The sequence below is a fragment of the Budorcas taxicolor genome, chromosome 13, assembly GCF_023091745.1.
Source record: "Budorcas taxicolor isolate Tak-1 chromosome 13, Takin1.1, whole genome shotgun sequence".
NCBI lineage: Eukaryota > Metazoa > Chordata > Mammalia > Artiodactyla > Bovidae > Budorcas > Budorcas taxicolor.
In genome coordinates, this window is record NC_068922.1 from 43,371,910 (window position 1) to 43,395,858 (window position 23,949).

The 23,949-nt window shown below is 41.0% G+C and overlaps 1 pseudogene; it reads left to right on the plus strand.

Moving 5' to 3' along the window:
• The first annotated feature begins 11,245 nt into the window (after positions 1-11,245).
• Positions 11,246-19,157, plus strand: LOC128058051 (prostaglandin F synthase 1-like; annotated as a pseudogene).
• The last annotated feature ends 4,792 nt before the right edge of the window (positions 19,158-23,949 follow it).

Here is a 23,949-nt window from a genome sequence, read left to right on the forward strand (position 1 = left end):
AATCTCTCCCATTTCTGTACTTCTGTTAGACAGAGGTATCAACTGCACTTCATTCCACACAACTTTTTCATTTGTACAAAACAGCCTTGAAACATAGAGAAAGTGGCTCCCTGCATTTCTCTGAAACAGAAAATGCTTATTCCAGGAAGGAAGAGTGTTCATGGAACATTTAAGAGCCAACAAGTCTGCTGATGTGGGTGGAGTTTAGTGAGGTGGGGAGACAGGAGCTAAAGGCAAGTCAGAGAGCTGGTGGGGCAGGGGGTCCTTGTCATATAGGTTTTAAAAAGACTTTACTGTGAGAGAAGTGGAGAAGGATATTTCCAGAACACTGCTCCTTGGGCCCCTCTCTGAAGGCAGCCCTGCCCAATCCAGACATCCTGTTGGTCTGAGCTGGATCTGTATCCACCACTGCCCACTCTGCCCAGCATGGGTGGCCTTGCCCCAGTGGGAGTGAGCTGGATCCAGTGGTGCTAAGGGGGCATTTATGGGCTGGGGGGCACATGGGCTGCTCAGTAAACTGGCCAAGTCCTGGGCAGCATCTGGCCACCCCCTCAACCTGTTCCAGGAGCAGGAACAGGTTCATGTCTCAGGAGAGGAGTCAGGTTTCTGGGTCTCCTGCGGGTCCCCCTGGGTTCACAGCAGCTGTGGGGCTGAGACCACTCAGGGTTGTGCCAGAGCTGCAGTGCCAAGTGTGTGGTGTGCACGGGTCTCTCCAGGGAGGACCTCTGAGCCCCTGTCCTCCTCTCCTCATCTGGGGTCTTCCCAGGGGCTCAGTCCTGATCTGCTGGCATCTCTTCCCTTCCCACCCAGTTCAGTGGGGCTGGTTCTTTACAGCCTTGGTGTGGAGGGGACTTCCTGCTGGTGTCGTGTGTTATTAGGAGATGTGACCCTGATGTGCTCCTGGGGGAGCTGAGCTCAGTGTCCTCTTGCCCACCTGGAGCTCCTCCCAGGACAGTTGTGACACTCACTGTTCGCTAAGTGTAGCTCCTGTGATTGTTCAGGAAGAGTTGGTGCCATTTTTTTTTTTTTTTCCTTTCATGGATCAGGCTTCCCAGGTAGGGCAGTGGTAAAGAATTTGCCTGCCAATGCAGTAGAAGTGGGTTGGATCTCGTCCAGGAAGATCCACTGGAAAAGGAATTGCAGTCAACTCCAGTATTCTTCCCTGCAGAATCCCATGGACAGAAAAACCTGTGAGGCTACCGTCCATTGGGTTGCAATAGAGGGGTCTGACGTAGCGACTAAACAATAACAAAAACTGTTCCATGGCTCATGTTTTTCTCTCTCTTTTCCTCTCTGTCTTTTTTGTTGTTGTTGTTAGCTTTCTTGTTTCACCTTTCTTTATTATACACCTTCTCTTTGTCGCCTTCTGTGTGTTCATGACTGGGAACTTGGAAAAGCACAGCACACCCACTCTTTGCAGATTTGTACCACATCCTGATTGTGCTTCACTAGCTGACATGGCATGTGCCTGGTTCTTGGGTCAGCTCAACAGAAAACAAAGGGAATCTCAGGTCATTTATAAGTCAACAACATACCTGGAGCATGAGTGGCTTTCTGATCCTGGGAAATTTATGATTGTTTTTGAATGCCTTCAGTTCAGTTCAGTTCAGTCACTCAGTCATGTCCGACTCTTTGGGACCCCATGAATCACAGCACGCCAGGCCTCCCTGTCCATCACCAACTCACGGAGTTCACTCAGACTCACGTCCATCGAGTCAATGATGACATCCAGCCATCTCATCCTCGGTCGTCCCCTTCTCCTCCTGCCCCCAATCCTTCCCAGCATCAGAGTCTTTTCCAATAAGTCAACTTTTCACATGAGGTGGCCAAAGTACTGAAGTTTCAGCTTTAGCATCATTCCCTTCAAAGAAATCCCAGGGCTGATCTTCAGAATGGACTGGTTGGATCTCCTTGCAGTCCAAGGGACTCTCAAGAGTCTTCTCCAACACCACAGTTCAAATGCATCAATTCTTCAGTGCTCAGCCTTCTTCACAGTCCAACTCTCACATCCATACATGACTACTGGAAAAACCATAGGCTTGGCTAGATGGACCTTTGTTGGCAAAGTAATGTCTCTGCTTTTGAATATACTATCTAGGTTGGTCATAACTTTTCTTCCAAGGAGTAAGCGTCTTTTAATTTCATGGCTGCAGTCACCATCTGCAGTGATTTTGGATGCCTTGCTATTCCCCAAATCCACACCCCAGTTCTATCAGGGTTTTACATGGTCTTGTGTGTGTCTCCACACTTTGTCCCTGGCCCTGGTCCCATATATATCTAGTCCCCCTGAAGCTTTAACGAGCCACTCCTGCTGCTCTTCAGTTCAAGCTCAGAGTTAAGTGAAATGGATACCAGTTTCTAGGCAAGCCACAAATAGGGGAGAATACTGCACTCGAGGATTTCTGCAATGAGTCTGCTTTGAGGGAGACAACAGGGTGCTGAGCCGCTGCCCTTTACAGAGCAAGATGGCTCTGTTCAAGTCAGGGGAGAGGTGAGAGAATGTACGAAAATGTCCTTCCACAGTTCTGACCTTTGCTAGTTATGCATTCACGTTGTTACTGTAGATGGTTTTTTTGACTGGTTCCCAGAACTCCTACGACATTTTCCAGCTACTTTCTCTTTCCATACTTCCCTTTCCAAGGGAGACTTCACTCCTCTTAGCTCACTATTTTGCTGACATCACTCTATGTGATAAAATGAATTTTTCTTCACAACATCCCCTTGTACCAGTGCATCATGATTTCCCTTACTTTTCCCAAATTTGTTGCAATTTCAGTTGTTTGTAGGTTTTTATTTTATGAATAATATTTAGCATGATAACACACTGTGTAAAATATGTACTGGTTACATTATAAGAGTACTCTAAAAAGTTATGTAACTTAGTACAAGGTATAAATAGCCAAGTCTGTTTGAACTTGCACATGGTATCAAAACATTGTTAATGATTAATACCAATAAACACTTTGCCAAACTGTCTGGTTTTAGTGTCCTTTTCAGAATTTCACCCTAGTCAGGTCTGTAAGGGCTTCTCAGGGGGCCTAGGGGTAGGAATTCGCCTGCCAATGTAAGTGACACAAGAGACTTGGGTTTGATCCCTGGATCAGGAAGATACTGTGGTGTAGGAAATGGCAACCCACTCCAGTATTCTAGCCGGGAAATTCCATGAACTGTGGAGCCTGGCAGGATACAGTCCATGGGGTTGTAAAAGAGTCAGACATGACTTACTGACTATACCTCTACCACCATAGGTGTGTAAAACAAAATAATTTTGCTGCTGGAAAATTTAAAGGCGAAGTTTGGTTTGTTTCACATTTTGATTCTCTACTAAGAGATTACATTTTAGAAAATGCTTAATAATCAACACTTTCTAATTGTGTGACTAGTATGTCTTTCTGTACTATGAAGCAGTTGGTTCAATTGATATTTGATCAAAAGTGGGCTTCATAATTAGAAAAGTGAAATGACTGGTGTGTGGAGGTTTCTGTGTAAAGTTTGGTCAATAATTGTTTGGCACATTTCATTTTTATATAACGTAAGTTTTTCTTTCTGATCAAAAAAAAATGTAACTGGCTTCAATTCTCTTCTTACTCTATGGGCACTGGTTTAATCCTTCTCCTCCTCCAATGTATCTGCTAACATTGGATAGTTGGCTGGGGTGTTAACCTCCTGTTATTTATAACCTGTGAAGGCAGAAGAAAATATCAGTCTGCTTATTCAGATTAGAAACAAGCAATGTATCCTAGAGGCCAGAGAAACTAAAAAGGTAACAGAGGTGATTTGGGGTTCAGGTATAAATAGTAGTGGATGTAACATGAGCAAAAGGGACTTGGGTTGTCAAGCATTGAGTTCCTGGAGGACTCTGGGAGGGTGACGTGGTTCCACTAATCAGGCTAGAACCATGCCCTGTGAAAGGGGAGAGCACTCAGTCTTCACTCTGCATCAGGGTCTGAGGCTGTGCTCACCTGCAGATTACTCTGGGTTCCCCTCCAGTTTCCATCTCTTTCCCAGCTTGGCAGAAGAGATGAGACTTGACTGTCAAGATCACTGACTGTCAACTGCTTTGCTTTGAGGGCCTTTGCAATGGCCAGGTTTCTCTGTATGTTTTATTCCAGAACTCTTCCTCCTTCCAAAAAGACATGACCCAGAGAAGTATTTGAGGTGGAAGGTCCTAAGGATGAGGTGAATAGGAACTAATTGGAGAGAATTGTTTCTCTACCGTGGGGTACCTGGTAGGTGCCAGGCAAGACACTCCAACTGTGTTTTGCCTTGTACTTTGGTTGCTGCTTGGAAACTTCTTCTAATGCAAAATATAGTGTCATTTGAGAGGATAAGCTACCATCTTGCAGGCCAGGTTTTGTAATGAATCCCTTGGGTGTTGCAATGTCTTTTTATTAAAGTGTAGTTTTCAGTGCTTGGACAAAAAAGGGTCTAGCAGACAAGTCTCTAGACCTGAAGCTAGAAAGTTTGCTGTCCATCTTGTCTTTAGAGAATGTAGTAGTGACAAGGTCTGATCCTGAAACTTTGCATCTCACTTTTTTCATTTGGAAAACAAAGGAAATATTCAGAGGCATTTTGGAAAGAGAAGACAGGACTTTTTAGTGCAAAGTAGGGTGCAAGGAGTAAAGTGTTCAGGTTAGTACTGAAGCTTACTGGTCCATTCCTCAGTACATTCCCCGAATGCCAGAATGTTTAAGAAAGACCAGGACTGAACCCAACAGAGGGCGGTTACACCAATTATCTAACTCCTTGTAATAGAAAAGATTCTACACATGTAAAAGAAATGGAATATTACTCAGCATTTAAACTGTTAGTCCTGCAATTTGAAACCACACAGGTGAACTGAGAGAACTTTAGCTAAGTGAAGTAAGCCAGAAATAAAAAGACAAATACTACATGATCTCTTTGTGAAAAGTGAAAGTGAAGTCGCTCAGTCGTGTCTGACTCACTGGGACCCCGTGGACTGTAGCTTACCAGGCTCCTCTGTCCATGGAATTTTCCAGGCAAGATATTTGAGTGGGTTGCTGTTTCCTCCTCCAGGAGATCTTCTCGACCCAGGGATCTAACCCAGGTCTCCCACAGTGTAGGTAGACACTTTATCATCTGAAACACCAGGGGAGTCTCTTTGTAGGTGGAATATAAAATAGTGGAACTTATAGAAACAGAGAGTAGAGAAATGAAGACCAGAAGCTGGAGATAAATCTGCGACAAATGGAAAAATATTGGTCAACAGTCTAGAACTTCAATGATAAGACAAATAAGTTGGTAACTTGATGGACAACACTGTGACAATAGTTAAAAATAATGGGTGATACCCTGAGATTTTGTAGAGAGTAGATGTGAAATCTTCTTACTAACTCCCCTAAAGTAAAGTAAGTGAGATGAGGGATCTGCTAAATAGCTTGATTTTGGTGATCATCAACAATGGATCCTCATATAAGAACATCCCTTTGTACACCTTGGTAAAAAATAATGCAATAAATGAGATAAAAAACACTCTGGAGGGAACCAACAGTAGAATAATGGAGGCAGAAGACAGGATAAGTGAGGTAGAAGATAGAATGGTAGAAATAAATGAAGCAGAGAGAGAGAAAAAAAGAATTAAAAGAAATGAGGACAACATCAGAGACCTCTGGGACAATGTGAAATGCCCCAACATTCGAATTATAGGAGTCCCAGAAGAAGAAGACAAAAAGAAAGGCCATGAGAAAATATTCGAGGAGACAATAGTTGAAAACTTCCATAAAATGGGGAAGGAAATACTCACACAAGTCAAAGAAACCCAGAGTCCCAAACATGATAAACCCAAGGTGAAACACCCCAAGACACATATCAATCAAGTTAACAAAGATCAAACACAAAGAACAAATATTAAAGCAACAAGGGAAAAACAACAAATAACAAACAAGGGGATTCTCATAAGGATAACAGCTGATCTTTCATGAGAACCTCTACAGGCCAGAAGGGAATGGCAGGACATACTTAAAGTGATGAGAGAAAAACCTACAACCCAGGTCCCAGCAAGGATCTCATTCAGATATGAAGGAGAATTCAAGAACTTTACAGACAAGCAAAGGCTGAGAGAATTCAGCACCACCAAACCAGCACTTCAGCAAATGCCAAAGGATCTTCTCTAGACAGGAAACACAGAAAGTACATATAAACTCAAACCCAAAACAACAAAGTAAATGGCAACAAGACCATGCTTATCAAAAATTACTTTTAAAGTAAATGGGATGAATGCCCCAACCAAAAGACAAAGACTGGCTGAATGGATACAAAAACAAGACCCCTATATATGCTGTCTACAAGGCACCCACCTCAAAACAAGGGACGCATACAGACTGAAAGTTAAGGGCTGGAAAAAGATATTTCATGCAAATGGAGACCAAAAAAAAGGAGTAGTAGCAATACTCATATCAGATAAAATATACTTTAAATAAAGGCTATGAAAAGAGACAAAGAAGGACACTACATAATGATTAAAGGATCAATCCAAGAAGAAGATGCAACAATTATAAATAAATATATATGTACCCAACATAGGAGCACCACAATATGTAAGGCAAATGCAAACAAGTATGAAAGTGGAAATTAACAATAACACAATAATAGTGGGGGACTTTAATACCCCACTCACTCCTATGGATAGGTCAACTAAACAGAAAATTACAAGGAAACTCAAACTTAAAATGACACAATGGACCAGCTAGACCTAATTGATATCTATAGGACATTTCATCCCAAAACAAAGACTTTCACCTTTTTCTTAAGTGCACACGGAACCTTCTCCAGGATAAATCACATCCTGGGCCATAAATCTAGCCTTGGTAAATTAAAAAATACTGAAATTACTCCAAGCATCTTTTCTGACCACAATGCAGTAAGATTAGATCTCAATTACAGTGAAAAAAGCCTATTCAAAATTCCAACATATGGAGGCTAAACAACACTCTTCTGAATAACCAACAAATCACAGAAGAAATCAAAATATGCATAGAAATGAACGAAAATGATAACACAACAACCCCAAATCTATGGGACACTGTAAATCAGTGCTAAGGGAAAGGTTCATAGCAATAAAGGCTTACCTCAAGAAACAAGAAAAAAGTCAAATAAATAACCTAACTCTACACTTAAAGCAACTAGAAAAGGAAGGAATGATGAACCCCAGGGTTAGTAGAAGGAAAGAAGTCTTAAAAATTAGGGCAGAAATAAATGCAAAAGAAACAAAGAGACCATGGCAAAAATCAACAAAGCCAAAAACTGGTTCTTTGAGAAGATAAACAAAATTGACAAACCATTAGCCACACTCATCAAGACACAAAGGGGGAAGAATCAAATCAACAAAATTAGAAATTAAAATGGAGAAGTCAAAACAGATAACACAGAAATACAAAGGATGCTAAGAGACTACTATTAGCAACTATATGCCAATAAAATGGACAATTTAGAAGAAATGGACAAATTCTTAGAAAACCACAACTTTCCAAAACTGAACCAGGAAGAAATAGAAAATCTTAATAAACCCATCACAAGCATGGAAATTGAAACTGTAATCAGAAATCTTCCAGCAAACAAAAGCCCAAGAGCAGACGGCTTCACAGTTGAATTCTACCAAAAATTTAGAGAAGAGTTAACACCTATCCTACTCAAACTCTTCCAGAAAATTTCAGAGGAAGGTAAACTTCTAAACACATTCAATGAGGCCACCATCATCATAATACCAAAACCAGGCAAAGATGCCACACAAAAAAGAAAACTACAAGCCAATATCACTGATGAACATAGATGCAAAGATCCTTAACAAAATTCTAGTAAACAGAATCCAACAACATATTAAAAAGATCATACTTCATGACCAAGTGGGCTTTATCCCAAAGATGCAAGGATTCTTCAATATCTGCAAATCAATCAATGTAATTCACCACATTAACAAATTGAAAGATAAAAACCGTATGATTTTCTCAATAGGTGCAGAGAAAGCCTTTGACAAAATTCAACATCCATTTATAATAAAAACTCTCCAGAAAGCAGGAATAGAAGGAATATACCTCAACATAATAAAAGCTATATATGACAAACCCACAGCAAACATTATCCTCAATGGTGAAATATTGAAAGCATTTCCCCTAATGTCAGGACCAAGACAAGGGTGCCCACTCTCACCACTACTATTCAACATAGTTTTGGAAGTTTTGGCCACAGCAATCAGCAGAAAAAGAAATAAAACGAATCCAAATTGGAAAAGAAGAAGTAAAACTCTCACTGATTGCAGATGACATGATCCTCTGCATAGAAAACCCTAAAGACTGCACCAGAAAATTACTAAAGCTGATCAGTGAATACAGTAAAGTTGCAGGATATAAAATCAGCACACAGAAATCCCTTGCATTCCTATACACTAGCAATGAGAAAACAGAAAGGGAATTTAAGGAAACAATTCCATTCACCATTGCAGTGAAAAGAATAAAATACTTAGGAATATATCTACCTAAAGAAACAAAAGACCTATATATGGAAAACTATAAAACACTGCTGAAAGAAGTCAAAGATGACACAAACAGATGGAAAAATATACCATGTTCATGGATCATAAGAATCAATATAGTGAACATGAGTGTACTACGCAAAGCAATCTGTAGATTCAATGCAATCCCTATCAAGCTACCAATGGTATTTTCAGAGAACTAGAATAATTTCACAATTTGTGTGGAAATACAAAAAAACCTCGATTAGCCAAAACAATCTTGAGAAAGAAGAATGGAACTACAGGAATCAACCTGCCTGACTTCAGGCTCTACTACAAAGCTATAGTCATTAAGACAGTATGGTATTGGCAGAAAGACAGAAATATAGATCAATGGAACAAAATTGAAGGCCCAGAGATAAATCCATGCACCTATGGACACCTTATCTTTGACAAAGGAGGCAAGAATATACAATGGAGAAAAGACAATCTCTTTAACAAGTGGTGCTGGGAAAACTGGTCAACCACTTTCAAAAGAATGAAACTAGAACACTTTCTAACATCATACACAAAAATAAACTCAAAATGGATTAAAGATCTAAATGTAAGGCCAGAAACTATAAAACTCCTAGAGGAAAACATAGGCAAAACACTCTCCGACATAAATCACAGCAGGATCCTCTATGACCCACCTCCCAGTGTAGTGAAAATAAAAGCAAAAATAAACAAATGAGACGTAATTAAACTTAATATCTTCTGTACAACAAAGGAAACAATAAGCAAGGTGAAAAGACAGCCTTCAGAATCCGAGAAAATAATAGCAACCAAAACAACTGACAAAGAATTAATCCCCAAAATATACAAGCAACTCCTGAAGCTCAATTCCAGAAGAATAAATGACCCAATCAAAAAATGAGCCAAAGAACTAAAGAGACAGTTCTCCAAGGAAGACATACAGATGGCTAATAAACACATGAAAAGATGCTCAACATCACTCATTATCAGAGAAATGCAAATCAAAACCACAATGAGGTACCATCTCATGCCAGTCAGAATGGCTGCTATGCAAAAATCTACAAACAATAAACGCTGGAGAGAGTGTGGAGTAAAGGGAACCTTCTTACACTGTTGGTGGGAATGCAAACTAGTACAGCCACTATGGAGAACAGTGTGGAGATTCCTTAAAAAACTGGAAATAGAACTGCCATATGACCCAGCAATCCCACTGCTGGGCATACACACTGAGGAAACCAGAACTGAAAGAGACACGTGTACCCCAATGTTCATCGCAGCACTGTTTATAATAGCCAGGACATGGAAGCAACCTAGATGCCCATCAGCAGACGAACGGATAAGAAAGCTGTGGTACATATACACAATGGAGTATTATTCAGCCATTAAAAAGAATACATTTGAATCAGTTCTAATAAGGTGGGTGAAACTGGAGCCAATTATACAGAGTGAAGTAAGCTAGAGAGAAAAACACCAATACAGTATACTAACACATATATATGGAATTTAGAAAGATGGTAACGATGACCTATATGCGAGACAGCAAAAGAGACACAGATGTATAGAACAGTCTTCTGGACTCTGTGGGAGAACGTGAGGGTGGGATGATCTGGGAGAATAGCCTTGAAACATGTATATTATCATATATGAAACATATCACCAGTCCAGGCTTGATGGATGAGACAGGGTGCTCAGGGCTGGTGCACTGGGATGATCCAGAGGGATGGGATGGGGGCTCAGGATGGGGAATACATGTAAACCCATGGCTGATTCATATCAATGTATGGTAAAAACCACTACAATATTGTAAAGTAATTAGTCTCCAACTAAAATAAATAAATAAAAAAAAGAATACGCATCAACTTGCATGGATGGTTGAATTAAGATTTTTCTTAGCAGATTGAAGGGATGATTACACTAGAGTAGGATTTCCCACATAATCATTTGTGGTCATCTATTTACCGAGTTTCTTTGAATCTGTTACATGCCTCCCAGACAAAGGAGTTAATAATCTAGAGTCTCTGCCTGAAAAACTTGAAGAAGTAGAAATAGGTAAGTTCTGCACACAGTCCTGGTTATGACTCCTGAGTCTCTGGGGATTTCATGAACCAAGAATTTGGTGAAGTCGTAGTGAGCATGACACTGCCTTACATTGAACATGATAACTTTATCTTGTCTTTCATCCTTTTAACTTGAGCAGTTTTGGTGGTGCTCCCTCTTGGTGAGCCTAAACCTTCTACCTTTATAGGGAATTGGGAGACATTGTCTACAGTCCTGCCCTACTTTACAATGAGATTTGTAGACTGCAACTAGTCATTAAGAATGTTTTGCTTAAAACTCAAATGGGGCACTGTATCAACCTAGAGGGGTAGAATTTGGAGGGAGATGGGGAGAAGGTTGAAAAGGGAGGAGATATATGTTTACCTATGGTTGATTCATGTTGAGGTTTGACAGAAAACAAAATTCTGTAAAACGTTGATCCTTCAATTTAAAAAAAAGAATTAAAAAAAAGGAAAGGTTTACTTTGCATTCTTGATTTCAAGTTACAGAAATCAACTCAAGTCATCTGATGCAAAAAAGCTTAGTGGACTATGTAGTTGCAAATCTCAGACACAGAGAGATTTGAGGATTTGCAGGACTCTTCAGAAATGTCTCCTTTTTCTATTCCTTATCATGACATTACTATATTTTTACTGAACATTTCCATTGATGGCAAATATGGTTTTGGAGGCTTTTCAAGCCTAATGGTCATGAATATTTGAGAGTATGTCTGGATCTTCCACCTTCCATATCAGCCTAACAAGAGCCTTGCTGGTTCACATGCCTGCTCTAGGACATCTGATGCTTGAAGAGAAAAGGAAACCTGATTATCTAGCCCAGGAGTCATTTGCAATTTTTATTCTGGAAATTATGGCATGGAACTTACTGCCATTCTCAGACCAGAGACATTTCAAGAGAGGCAAGTACAGGAAACAGACATAATTCACAGAAGTCATGGAAATCCCTTTAAGAACATAGAAAAATTGTATTTTTTGTAACGTAATAAGTGTAAGAGAATAGAATAAGCCTCCTTCCTATAGACATTGCTTACAACTCCAAACACAAATCACATTGCAAATACTAGTATGTAGAAAGTTATAAACCTACCTCATGGAGATTTAATTCCTGGTGCCTGGCAGCCTGGCTAATCGTGGAGAAATTATTTTGTCACATCTCTAATATGCCTGCTTCTGTTCCATCCAGGGGAGGAATTATTTCCAAAAGATGAAAATCAAAAATTGATATTTGATTCCTTGGATCTGTCACACGTGGGAGGTGAGTCCAGGGAGGAGAGAAGCAGTGGAGAAGCCGGGAGAGGGAGAACCTCCTTCATCTCTTCCACCTGTGAGAATGGGCTGTGGACCATCAGACTCAGCAGTTCATGAATCTAAGGGCTGGGTTGCTGGGGTTGAGGGGAGGAAACCATTGCTGAAATGTTCACATAGAGGAATGAGATGGAGAATTTTGGACAATGAAGACAAGGCATTTCTTTCCTTGCATGTGATATGCCTTCTTCGTTTTTTTTTTTTTTTTTTAAGGCAGAAATAGTAATTGTTCAACTGATGTGATGACTTTCTTTCCTTTTTCCTCTTGATACTCAATGCTAATTCTTGATGGTGACCATGTTTGTTGATTTTTTCAGCATTTATTCTTGTTCTTGCCCATTCCAAGTGACTGCTCACCACCCCTCCCTCCCAGGCCCTGGAGAAGTGTAAGGACACAGGGCTGATCAAGTCCATTGGGGTGTCCAACTTCAATCACAGCAGCTGGAGAAGATCCTGAACAAGCTGAGGGTCAAGTACAAGCCGGTCTGCAACCAGATAAGCAGCTCGACTCCTCTCCCTCCAGCTCTTCAGAACCTCCTTCTTACACTGGAGCCAGATATCTGTCTGTCCTTCCCTCCTGTTCATCTGACCTTTGTGGGACAGAGGACTCTAGAGAGCAGAGTCTCTGTCTGGGTGGTGTGAATAGAACCCAAAGTAGTATCTCTATGTAATCTGGATGGAAAAGGTGGGGAGGGCATCCTTCTGAATTTTGGGTAGAATCTAGAACTAGAGGTAGGAGGTGTTTCGCTGAGATTAAAGGATGACAAGATTGGATGGGAGAGTGTCCTGGAATGAACTGTGTATAGGCAGGAAGCCTTGAAAACATTGAATGGAAAGTATTAAAGTAACCAATCAGCTGAGATGAGTGGTAAGTGTTTGTGTGGGGTTCTGATGTCTGAATCCTTAGTCTTGGTGTCTTAGCCTTTATGAGTCTCAACAGAGAGCACAGAACAGAAAATGTGCTGGAGATGACTAAAGTCATCCAGGTTAGAGGGTAAAGTTAAAGACTTGAGGTGATGTTAACAGAAGATAAAACATTTACCTGGGAATATCTACTCAAATATAGAGTACACTTTTTTATTACTCAACTTGGACTGGTTCTCCCATCCATGGTCTGTCATAAAGTTAACTGTATAAACACACTTTTCTCTACTTCTCTCTCGATGTTGATATTTCCATTTACATTTAATGTTGCAATCTTTCCTTTAGGCACTTAAAACTTTTAATCTGCCTCTGTCATGTTAATATTACCTTTTCAAATAATCTGACACTCTTCTCTGTTGACATTCTACAGGTGGAATGTCACCCTTATCTCAACCAGAGCAAACTGTTGGATTTCTGCAAGTCACATGATATTGTTCTTTTAGCCTGTGGTGTGCTGGGATCACAAGGAGTAAAAAATGGTATTGAATCCTATTGAAGACAAGTGGGAGTTTCCCTAAAATTCAATTTTTGATGAGATTTTTTAAAATATAAATTTATTTATTTTAATTAAAGGTTAATTACTTTACAATATTGTATTGGTTTTGCCATGTATCAACATGAATCTGCCACAGGTATACACGTGTTCAGGACGGGGAACACGTGATGAGATATTTTAAAATACAGTACTCAGATAACTCTCCTAAGCAAAGGGGAGAGAGGGGATGGATGGAATATTTTCTTTTCTTATAACTTCCCATCACCCAGCCATTTTTTTGTACATTGTATCAGCTGCGATTCATGGGGTCGCAAAGAGTTGGATACGACTGAGCGACTGAACTGATTAGATCGTAAACTCATCATTAACAAACGTCTGCATTAAAATCTATATATAATCCCCTAGTTGGAACCAGAGACACAAGCTTATGTCATGATTTATGTAATTATTAACTAATAAAACATTTCTAAAAATAGAAATTCCAAGTCTCAGTTACCTTATGTGTAAAATTGTGATAATAATATGCAATTGTGAGGTCTATTATGATAGAAAAAAACAAACTTGAACCACTTATGTAAATATCTAAAGAAAAATAATGAGGGAATAAATGTCTCTGATTTTGAAACTACTTACTTTTTATTAATACCTTAGGAAAGTGAGCAGAGAAGGCAATGGCACCCCACTCCAGTACTCTTGCTTGGAAAATCCCATGGACAGAGGAGCCTGGTAGGCCGCAGTCCATGGGGTCGCTAAGAGTTGAACACGACTGAGCGACTTCACTTTCACTTTTCACTTTCATGCATTGGAGAAGGAAATGACAACCCACTCCAGTGTTCTTGCCTGGAGAATCCCAGGGATGAGGGAGCCTGGTGGGCTGCCATCTATGGGGTCGCACAGATTCGGACATGACTGAAGCAACTTACCAGCAGTAGCAGCCGGAAAGTGAAATTTAAAAAAATTCCTGGAATTTCCCTTCTGTTTCTCTGTTCATGCCCTTGATTATAGAAGAAAAACAACCTCTGAGAATTAAAGAAAAAACCCACAACTTTAGCAATCCTAGTCTCAGGTCAATAATGCATCCAATACCTGCAGAGCTTTGTAAGCACAGAATGGGAGGTGACACAGTTGAGATGCTGATTCAGTTATTCTTCAGCTAAGCCATGAAATTTGTATTTCTAACAAAATCCCAGGTGATACTGATGACGCTGACACTTTGAGAAGCACGACTTAATCTGTCTGAGAAAACTACTCACAGACTGAGTACTTAGTCTCAGCTCCTCTGGATTTCTGAATTTCCTTCTAAGGTGAATGTGAACCACCCCATTCTCTTGGAGGACCTGGTTCTTTGTGCCATTGCCAAAAAGCACAAGCGAACTCCAGCTTTGGTTGTCCTTCTCTATCATAAACAATGTGGGGTTGTGGTTCTGTCCAAGAGTTACAACAAGAAACAATTCAAAGAGAACATACATGTGATGAGTCAGGCTATGGGTAGAGGGCTCCTAAGGAATATCCTTCACAAGGGTCATTCTTTGTCTATTTCTCAAGACTTTCCTTGAGTTAAAATGATTTACCAGTTCTTCCCTGTGCATGAATGCCTTGTGTGTATTCCTGATGGTTTTCTCCTCCTGCTGTGGCAACAGGAGAGGTGGCCTGGCTGTGGAGGGTTCAGTTCAGTTCAGTTCAGTCACTCAGTCATGTATGACTCTTTGTGACTTCATGGACTGCAGCACACCAGGCTTCCTTGTCCATCACCAACTCCCAGAGCTTGCTCAAACTCATGTCCATTGAGTCGGTGATGCCATCCAACCATCTTATCCTCTGTCTTCCCCTTTTCCTCCTGCCTTCAATCTTTCCCAGCATCGGGGTCTTTTCCAATGAGTCAGTTCTTTGCATCAGGTGGCCAAAGTATTGGAGCTTCACCTTCAGCATCTGTCCTTCCAATGAATATTCAGGACTTATTTCCTTTACAATTGACTGGTTTAATTTCCTTGCAGTCCAAGGGAATTTCAAGAGTTTTCTCCAACACCACAGTTCAAAAGCATCAGTTCTTTGACACTCAGCTTTCTTTACAGTCCACCTCTCATATCCATAACATGGCTGCTGGAAAAACCACAGCTTTAACTAGACAGACCTTTGTTGGTAAAGTAATGCTTCTGCTTTTTAACATGCTGTCTAGGTTTGTCATAGCTTTTCTTAGAAGGAGCAAGGGTCTTTCAATTTCATGGCTGGTCACGATCTTCAGTGTCCAAGATCTTGGAGTCCAAGAAGATAAATTTAGACAGAAAATAGAGATTTTAGTTCCAGTGCTAGGTCTGAAATTTATCCCATCACTTTGTACAAATGATGTCTTCTTACCTTCATTCTCAATGGACAAAATTTCACTATGTGATTATTTTACGCCTTTTGGACTGTTTTAACAAAATGCCACAGATTTGGTGTCTTAGAAACAATGAAAATTTGTTTCTCACATTTCTGAAGCTGGAAGTCTGAGGTCAGGGAGCACTCTTGGACAGGTGAGGGCCCTCCTCCAGGCTTCTTCTTGTATTTTAACATAGTTGAGGTGGGCAGCAGAGTTCTCCCAAGTTTCTTATATGACCATGATGTTGTTGAAATCTCACCAAAAAGGCTCCACCATCATGACCTAATCACCCCCCAAAGGCTCCATTTCTAACACCATCCACATGTGAATTTGGGGGCATGAAAATTATGGTAGCAATCTTTAATCTCCAAACAATAGTGACTTTATTTTGCATTTTCCTGAATACTAATAAGTTTTCATCTTCATATATTTAACCTTCTTGAGTTTCTGTCTTTGTGAAGTTCCTCTTCAAGACTTTGTCCACTTTTGCATGGTGTCTCTCATTTGTTTTCTGTGTAACAGAGCATTACTGTGCCCTTAAGCATAGGTGTACAGAAAACTCTCCAGTTTTAAGATTTAATGCAGAGATCAGTTATGTGTCTCTTGATTCTATGGTTTGAGATTCCGCCTGCACTCAGCTCAACTGTTGTCCTCTTGGCTGTGCTCTCGTGCATTTGCTGTTCAGTTCAGTACAGCTTGGCAGTTCTGCTTTAGCATGTGGATATGACTCTTGTCAGAGGAGACTGCATGCTTCTCCATGTAGTTTTTCATATATATTCGGCTAGAATCTGGTCAACTACCTTGGTTTTCATCTCAGGACAACGCTGTAATTTCAAGCCAGGGAGTGGGAAAAAATTCATGTCATTGTCTCAGCTCAGAACTAAGTCACCACTTCTTTTGGAAAACTTAAATCTCCATTGCAAATTACAGGTCAGGCCATGTCAAGGGTTAGGTGGATGGTCCCCTGAAAAATTGTTTTTCTGTTTCCATTGAAATTTCATTCAAAAATATACCTGAAACTGACTTTCTAATATGATATAAAAATGATTGCCTATATGTTTATTTATTTAAATAGAAATCTAAGTGTCTATGTATTTCATCGATTTTTATTATCAACTCTGTCATATAATAAGTGTCCATAAGCACATCTGTGGCCTTTCTCTTCCATTTAATTATTCAGTTTTCTGTTCTGTGTTTTTAAAAAGGAAAATAAGTGTTCTTCTTTAGAATGGTACATTTGTCTTTAAGGATGTCTAGACTGCTCTTGACCAACTGTTCTTTTATTTAAAATTTAGTATTACTTTACTGATTTCCACAAAAGATTATGTGTTTAAGACTTTGGTTCATGTTGCACTGAAAGAAAGGCAATGCCAAAGAATGCTCAAGCTACCACACAATTGCACTCATCTCACATGCTAGTAAAGTAATGCTCAAAATTCTCTAAGCCAGGCTTCAGCAATACGTGAACCATGAACTTCCTGATGTTTAAGCTGGTTTTAGAAAAGGCAGAGGAACCAGAGATCAAATTGCTGGCTCATGGAAAAAGCAAGAGAGTTCCAGAAAAACATATATTTCTGCTTTATTGACTATGCCAAAGCCTTTGTGTGGATCACAATACACTGTGGAAAATTCTGAAAGATGGGAATAGCAGACCACCTGACCTGCCTCTTGAGAAATCTGTCTGCAGGTCAGGAAGCAACGGTTAGAACTGGACATGGAACAACAGACTGGTTCCAAATAGGACAAGGAGTAAGTCTAGGCTGTATATTGTCACCCTGTTTATTTAACTTATATGCAGAGTACATCATGAGAAATGCTGGACTGGAAGAAACACAAGCTGGAATCAAGATTGCTGGGAGAAATATCAATAACCTCAGATATGCAGATGACACCACCCTTATGCCAGAAAATGAAGAAGAACTAAAAAGCCTCTTGATGAAAGTGAAAGAGGAGAGTGAAAAAGTTGGCTTAAAGGTGAGCATTCAGAAAACAAAGATCATGGCATTTGGTCCCATCACTTCATGGCAAATAGATGGGGAAACAATGGAAACAGTGTCAGACTTTATCTTTTGGGGCTCCAAAATCACTGCAAATGGTGACTGCAGCCATGAAATTAAAAGACTCTTACTCCTTGGAAGAAAAGTTATGACCAACCTAAATAGTATATTCAAAAGCAGAGACATTACCTTACCAACTAAGGTCCGTCTGGTCAAGACTATTGTTTTTCCAGTAGTCATGTATGGATGTGAGAGTTGGACTGTGAAGAAGGCTGAGCACAGAAGAATTGATGAGTTTGAACTGTGGTGTTGGAGAAGACTCTTGAGAGTCCCTTGGACTGCAAGGAGATCCAACCAGTTCATTCTGAAGGAGATCAACCCTGGGATTTCTTTGGAAGGAATGATGCTAAAGCTGAAGCTCCAGTACTTTGGCCACCTCATGCGAAGAGTGGACTCATTGGAAAAGACTGTGATGCTGGGAGGGATTGGGGGCAGGAGGAGAAGGGGACGACAGAGGATGAGATGGCTGGATGGCATCACTGACTCGATAGACGTGAGCCTGAGTGAACTCTGGGAGTTGGTGATGAACAGGGAGGCCTGGCGTGCTGTGATTCATGGGGTCGCAGAGTCAGACACGACGGAGCGATTGAACTGAACTGAACTGCACTGAATCACTAGATCACTCTGGAAAACGTATTTCTTTAGAAAGTTAAGCTTTTTTTTTCATGACTGTGATGTGAATTTTTAATAATTTGCGTTCTTTAGTATTTAAAACACTTTTCATTCATAACTGTTTACACTAAAGTGTTAGTTGCTTTAGTTGTGTTCAACTCTTTGTAACCCCATGGACTATAGCCCGCCCGTCTCCTCTGTCCATGCGATTCTCCAAGCAAGAATGCTGGAGTGGGTTGCCATTTTCTTCTCCAGGACATTTTCCCAACACAGGGGTCTTCTCAACTAAGGCATTGACATATAGGTTTTGTTAGATTTATTATATTAGATAATGAGCAAGTTTCATATCAGATTCTTGAATAGGCTTTCACAGGGAGCCTCCTTCCCACACTGCTTCAGCAGAATGCTGTCATCCTTAGGGAGTGTTGGGGAAAGGCAATCAGTCTAACGTCAGCTCAGGTTCAGTATCAAGTCAGGAGTGTCTAAAGCAGTGTGTTTGAAAAAAGCAAATTTTAGTTTGTTTTCTGTCACAAGTGATTCACTCAGAAAGATAAGGGACTGATGCACAATGTTTGTGAGGTGGACAGAGTAGGAGAAGGTGTGGAAAGGAGAGGTGAGAATTCATCAGAGGATCCTAGGTTGTTCTCCTGGAAGCTGAGGACAGACACATCTTCCCTGTCCCTTCTTCTTGTCTCCATCCAGCTGGAAAGTCCTCCAGTGCCCAGGAGGAGGCTGGCTCCTTCCGGGAGAGGTTGAAATGATTGTTCTTTCCCTCCAGGTGTTTGAGTTTGAACTGAGTCCGGATGACATGAAAGCAATTGATGGCCTCAACAGAAACATAAGATATTATGAATTTCTAATGTAAGTGACTGTTTCACACACAGAGTTTTTGTTGTTGTTGTTTTTTGGTAGCGGACAGGTGAGCAGGGGAACTAAGCTTTTTAAAAGCTTCAGTCAGTCCTTAAGTCAGTCCTCTTTTCAAGACTGAAAAGAAAGACAGTCTAGCATAGAAGTCTTCCAGCACAGGAGTCAACCAGGTACTTCCTGCAGACCTCAAACCAGAAGCTCCCTCCAGGGCCCCATCCTTGATCAGCAGAAATGAGATTGGGGCCCAGGACAGTCCATCAGTAAAATTCCCACAGTTGACATTGTGGTGAATAAATTCACTACTTTGTGCCCCTAATCCCTGTGCTTGGTGTACCTCCTCTCACAGCCCAGGGAGCCAGGAAACACAAAGGGCACAGTCTCCACAGTCCACTGTTCTTTCAGGGATCAGTGAACATGTTTAATGTTTAATTATTTTCACATCAGGGGAAAATGATTCTATTAATTATAAAACTATGTTATAATTAAGCCAGATTTCATGAATGAATCCATCTCTTTGTCTTCCAGTGGTGTCAGTCACCCTGAGTACCCATTCTCTGAATAATATTGACTCTCAGCTCTCACTGTAGTTCTTTGATAACTTCTTACTTCTAGAGTGGTTAAGAAAATTTTTGTGCCTGAAGGAGAAGTTTAAATAAAGTGTCTGAACTTTCTAAAACCATGCTTTTCCTTTTAAAAATACACTTTTTATGAAACAGCATAGACTTCAAAGTAAGAATACTCTTTTTCCTGATGATTAAAATAATACAGATATATGACAGAATATTTAGATAGAAAAGGGACAGGACAGGGAATGATGATCAGCTGTGTTTACCCACTCAAAAATACTTCCTTTGGTGCATTTACATTGTGATTTTACTTGACAAATGTGTGTGTTTGTTTATTTACAAAGACATATAAACTTCAATCTACAGGTTGTATGCTTCTTTTGAAACATAGCTTAAGTATCTTGGTAAGCTAAAAACATGATTTTAAAAATCCAGCATTATATTTTGCTTCCTGTATAGCAAGCAGCACATCTTAGTCATATATGTAATTTCTTATTTGTCTGCCTGTGCTCAGCATTTTGATGAATCCTTACACATTTTGAGTTTATTCAGTGGTCATTCAGCAAAACTTTACTGAATATTCTTTAGAAAGACATTGTTGCATCAACGAATGTCAATAACTGAAATGAGAAATGTCTTGAGTCATTAGTCTCATGGAGAATGAGACTGAATGAAATCAGGAGAATTTAACTGTTAGAAATGGGTAAGTGTCTGTTGAGATAATTCTGCACAATCTCTCTCATTTCTGTACTTCTGTTAGGCAGAGACACAAACTACCGTTCACCCCACACAACTTTTCATTTGTATCAAACAGCCTTGAAAATAGAGACAGTGGTTCCCTGCATTTCTCTGGAACAGAAAACACTTATTCCAGGAAGGAAGGGTGTTCATGGAACATTTAAGGGCCATCAAGTCTGCTGATGTGGGTGGAGTTTAGTGAGGTGGGGAGACAGGAGCTGAAGACAAGTCAGAGAGCCAGTGGGGCAGGGGGTCCTTGTCACATAGGCTTTTAAAGGACTTTACTGTGAGGGAAATGGAGAAGGATAGTTCCAGAACACTGTTCCTCAGGCCTCTCTCTGATAGCTGATGACCACCTTGGCCCATTCAGACATCCTGCTGGTCTGAGCCGGATCTGTACGCTGCATTGCTCACTCTGCCCAGCATGGGTGGCCCTTGCCCCAGGGAGAGTGAACTGGATCTAGAGGTGCTGAGGGGGCATTTGTGAGCTTGGGGGCACACAGGCTGCCCAGTAAACTGGCCGAGTCCTGGGCAGCATCTGGTCACCCTCTCAGCCTGTTCCAGGAGCAGGAGTGGGTTCATGTCTCAGGAGAGGAGTCAGGTTCCTGGGCTTCCTGTGGGTCCACCTGGGTTCATAGCAGCTGCGGGGTCGCGACCTCCCAGAGTCATCCCAGGGCTGCAGTGCTCAGTGTGTGGTGTGTAAGGGTCTCTCCAGGGAGGACCTCTGAGCCCCTGTCACCCAACTTGTTTGGGGCCCTCCCGGGGTTCAGTCCTGATCTGCCGGCTTCTCTTCCCTTCCCACCCAGCTCTATGGGGACAGTTCTTTACAGCCCTGGTGTGGACAAGGCTTCCTGCTGTTGTCGTGTGTTATTAGGAGATGTGATCCTGATGTGTTCCTGAGGGAGCTGAGCTCAGTGTCCTCTTGCCTATCTGGAGCTCCTCCCAGCACAGTTGCGACACTCGCTGTTTGCTAAGTGTGGCTCCTGTGATTGTTCAGGAAGAGTTGGTGCTGATTTCTTTTCTTCCTTTCATGGATCAGGCTTCCCAGGTAGGGCAGTGGTAAAGAACCTGCCTGACAGTGCAGGAGATACAGGTTGGATCTCAGATCCAGGAAGATTCACTGGAAAAGGAAATGGCAGCCCACTCCAGTATTCTTGCCTGGAGAATCCCATGGACAGAGAAACCTGTCAGGCTACCGTTCATGCTGTCGCAAAAGAGGGGTTTTGACTTAGCCAACTAAACAATAACAACAACAGTTTCATGGCTCATGTCATTCCCTCTTTCTTTTTCCACTCTGTCTTTTTTTTTAGCTTTCGTGTTTCACTTTTCTTTATTGTACACTTTTTCTCTCTCCTCCTCTGTATGTTCATGACTGGGTACTTGGACAACCACAACACACCCACTGTTTGCAGATTTGTACCACATCCTGATTGTCCTTCACTAGGTGGCATGGCATGTGCCTGGTCCAGGATCAGCCCAACAGGAAACTAAGAGCAGTTCAGTTCAGTTCAGTTGCTCAGTTGTGGCCAACTCTTTGTGAGCCCATGGACTGCAGCATGCCAGGCCTGCCTGTCCATCACCAACTCCCGGAGCTTGTTCAAACTCATGTCCATTGAGTCACTGATGCCATCCAATCATCTCATCTTCTGTCATCACTTCCTCCTCCCACCTTCAATCTTTTCCAGCACCAGGGTCTTTTCCAATGAGTCAGTTCTTTGCATCAGGTGGCCAAAGGATTGGAGTTTCAGCTTCAGTATCAGTCCTTCCAACGAATATTCAGGACTGATTTCCTTTAGGATGGACTGGTTTGATCTCTTTGCAGTTCAAGAAACTCTCAAGAGTCTTTTCCAACACCACAGTTCAAAAGCATCAATTCTTCTGTGCTCAGCTTTCTTTACAGTCCAACTCTCACATCCATACACGACTACTGGAAAAACCATAGCCTTGACTAGATGGACAAAGCAATGTCTCTGCTTTTTAATATGCTGTCTAGGTTGGTCATAACTTTCCTTCCAAGGAGTAAGTATTTTTTAATTTCATTGCTGCCGTCACTATCTGCAGTGATTTTGGAGCTCCAAAAAATAAAGCCTGCCACTGTTTCCACTGTTTCCCCATCTATTAGCCATGAAATGATGAGACTGGATGCCAAGATCTCAATTTTCTGAATGTTGAGCTTTAAGCCAACTTTTTCACTCTCCTCTTTCACTTTCATCAGGAGGCTCTTTAGTTCTTCTTTACTTTCTGCCATAAGGGTGGTGTCATCTGCAACTGAATTCATTTCTGAGTCAACAACGTAGCTGACCCGTGGATGACTCTGGTTCTGGGGAATTTATGACTGTTTTTGAATGCTTTACTATCCCCCAAATCCACACCTGTTATACTCAGTGTTTGACATGGTCTAGTCTTGTGTCTCCACCGTTACTCCCTTGTCCCTGTCCCCACATATATAAATCCCTCTGCAGCTGTAAGGAGCCCCCCAGCTGCTCTTCAGTTTAAGTTCAGAGTTAAGTGAAATGGACACCAGTCTTCAGTCAGCCCCCAAGTAGGTGGGAACTTTGCATATAAGGATTTCTGTCATCAGTTTGTTTTGAGGGAGGCAACTGGGTGCTGAGCTGCTGCCATTTACAGATCAAGACACCACTGTACAAGTCAGAGGAGAGGTGAATGTGAATAAAAACACATGGAAATGTCCTTCTACAGTTCTGGATCTTTCCTAGTTGCATGCTCACTTTGTAGCTGTAGATCTTTGACTGTTTCCCAGAATGCCTATGACACTTTCAGCTGCTTCCTGTTTCCATACTTCCTTCTCCAAAGGAGACTTCACTCCTCCTAGCTCACTATTTTGCTAACATCACTCTATGTGTTTAACTATGTTTTCCTTCACAACATCCCCTTGTACTAGTACATCATGATTTCCCTTACTCTTCTCAATTTTGTTGCAGTTTCAGTTGTTTATAGGTTTTCCTTTTATGAATAATGTTGAACAGGATAGTAAATTATGTAAATATTTGTCAGCTACATTGTGAGTGTTTTTTAAAAATTATGTAACAAACTCCATGGTATAAACACTCAGAGTCTGTTTGCACACTGCACATGGTAACCAATAATTATTAATATTTAGTCTCCTATAAACATCTTGCCAAATGTCTGGTTTTGGAATCCTTTTCAGGATTTTACCCTTGTCAGATCTGTAAGGGTTTCTCAGGTGGCTCAGAGTTAAAGAATCTGACTGTTAATGCAGGAGTTGTAAGAGATGTGTGTTCCCTGCGTCAGGAATTTCCCGTGATACAGTAAATGGCAACCCACTCCAGTATTCTTGCTGGGAAATTCCATGAACAGAGTAGCCTGCCAAGCTACAGTCCATGGGGTTATAAAAGAGTCAGACAGGACTTAGCAACTAAAACTTCCACCAGTACAGGTCTATAAAGCAAAATAATTCTGCTGGTGGGAAATGTAAAAAGGCAGTTTGTTTTCATTTGATATTTT